Consider the following 2,865-nt stretch of genomic DNA (forward strand, 5'->3'; position numbering starts at 1 on the left):
TTAAGCCCTGCAAATGCACACAGACCCCCTTCTCCACTTTCTCTCATACAACGATCACTGATTCTACAGGAATCCCTATTTTGAATGGAGTTCCACATGCTAGTACTAGGGGTAGTGTGTCAGGATAAGAAATTGTTTTATTTTGCTGGCCAGCAACTATTTGTACTTTTTTGTATTGAAGTTTTGCTGTATTTCCCTCCTGTTCATATATATTTATAAAAAACCAAATAAAAATATTTTGAAAAAAAACATGCACACGCTGCATAATTCGGTGCGCCGGATACCGTGTAATGGATTTTCTGTATTTTCCTATATCGCCAGGAAGACAAGTACTCACAGTGATGAAAATCCTGGGAAAAAGTTTTTTTTTTTGCGCATTTGCTTTAAATTAATAATTTTTTCATCGAAGAAGTACGACTGCTCATCTGCCATCGCAACAATCCATCTCACTTGAGATCACTGATCCAGCCAAGTGAGGATGTAGTAAAGTCAGGATGCCTGATTTGTGACCCACAGCTGGCATCCCTATAACTGCTTCAACCCAAGACTTACGAAGCATGCAGAATTCCAATTCCTTTAGGTGTGTCTCCTGGAGTAGTTACATCCGTGTAAAGTTTTTTTAGATGCCTAATAACCTGAGATCACTTTTGCGGTGTGTGGAGCCCCTTTACATTCCATGGTAATATTTTCATGTAATGTCTACGTAAAACACAGGGTGACTTTCATAGTAGAACAGTGTAAATCCCGGAAAAGGGGAAAATGTGTCCCAGCAAAGCGCAGTGGCTTGAAAGAATTGCCTCAAAAAACAAAGAATTCTACAATTCTAGCCTGTACAAACTTTACATTTCAGTTGGCTAACAAATTCAAATACAGTATATTCAATAGCCAACTAAATTGCCACTTCCTTTTTTCCGAAAGGGTACGTCGTGAGTGGTGTAAATGAAGACGAAGGTGTATGTTGTTGCCCATTTTCAGAAGAACTAACGGTTTGAATACGTTTTTCTTTTTCAATGGATAAACCACACTATTCAATCAAATGTCTCCACTTGAAGCCCCTGATGGGTAGATTTCGGGGATATAAAAATCCCAAAAGTGCTTTCAATTTGGTAATATTTCAATAATAAAATGCAAACAGTCCAACTGTTGCATCTTGCCTTTTCCCTCTCTCCTCTCCAGAAGAGAATGGAAAGGGTGGAATGTTATGTCTGGCTGCCCCAGCCATCCAAGGTCTAAGGTCTATTTTTATTAGGAGAGAATGCACCATCTATGTAGAAGGGTGTTGACATATTGGAGCACCTCCTTAAACGTGACTACCCTGCCAGTAGACATTTTGATTTTCAGAATCGCTGAAAACAAAAAGTAAATGGAAATTGAACTATGTTCACATTCTTGACTGACATGGGCATCAGTAGGAGGCTTTAGATTGAAAGTGGGGATCGGCAGAGAGCACTATCTCGTGCCTATCCCATCAGGTAATTTTACTCACTTCATTTTTGTATAATCCTCAGATTCCAAACAGCCTGACACAATGTATGATCCAACTATGGTGTTTCAACAGGTTTTTTTGTTTTGGTCATACTGCCACCCAATTACAATGGAGATACTCTTATCTGTTGGTCTACAAGTTAGAGCTTCCCTTCCTATACAGTTACCTTCAAATTAGACACTATGCCAAGTCATTCTACTTTCTCAGCTCCTACATATTTTTAACATAATTTTTGCCCAGATAATTTTTGCCCAGTTTGCCCTCTGTAATATAATAGAATAAAAAAGAATTGATTACTCTGATACATACTTTATTAAAACCACGGGATTGCAAGTATATGGTAATATGGTTACAAAAATATTACAAGGCTGTCATTTAGGAACTTTTAGGGCTTCTTGGATGTTCTTTTTAATGCATCAACTTTCTATATACAGTATCTCCTGCTAAATCAGGAAATTGGAAATTTGTTGTATTTTTATAGGCCCCAATTCACTACCCAAAACTTGCAGATCACAAATGTCAATGTGAGATTGAATCTTCTGTCTTGCATACTTGTTCTGTATCAATGACTCTAAAATGCTAAAATTGACTTTTTACCATTTTGATTTAACCAATTACTAGCCTGTAACCTGATGGTCAGATAAATATATATTTTAATTTACATAAAATTATAAACACTTAAATTAATTATAAAGTCATGCACATTCATTTCTCAAATATCTGACCAAACTAAATTGAGCCAGCTTTTAACCTTTTTTTCCCATGGTTTATCTTTACTTCCTCAACAACCTGATAAAGAACTTCCTCTCTTTACCATCTCCATGATAACAGTAATAATAAAACAAATCTAATCATTTATAAAAGAAAGATAAGAATGTGTGTTGTCTAGTATATGTAAACTCTAGTGCTTGTTTTTCTCTTGTACAGTGATACTGTGATTCTATTGTTACTGTGAGTAATTTATGTGATTTTCTTTCTGTCCACAGAGGCTAGAGAAAACACATTATAAACTGTTGTGACGTCAATATCATTGTGTCTAAAACATTACCAAAACATCTAAGATCCTTTTAATAACCAATAATTGTTTCCAAAACAAATTATACTGTATATAAATTGTTAAACTGCTAAAATGTTGCTGTTCAAGTTTGGTCTGAATTTGGGGGGCGGGGTGTCACTGGTTGTCTGGACAGTTTCAAAACTGCTGTTTTTCTGCAGGATTGGCATGTAGTGGGAGAACGGTGGGCCTTGCTCACCACTTCTTAAGGCTAAACGATAGTTCTGCATACAAATATTATGAGTGGGCAATATACTTTCCTGTCTGTTCACCATCATATGAATAGGTTATCCTGCCTTTCCCCTCCCACTCGCAGGTTGTAAAT

This window comes from Pyxicephalus adspersus, chromosome 8, assembly GCF_032062135.1.
Source record: "Pyxicephalus adspersus chromosome 8, UCB_Pads_2.0, whole genome shotgun sequence".
NCBI classification, from domain to species: Eukaryota; Metazoa; Chordata; class Amphibia; order Anura; family Pyxicephalidae; genus Pyxicephalus; species Pyxicephalus adspersus.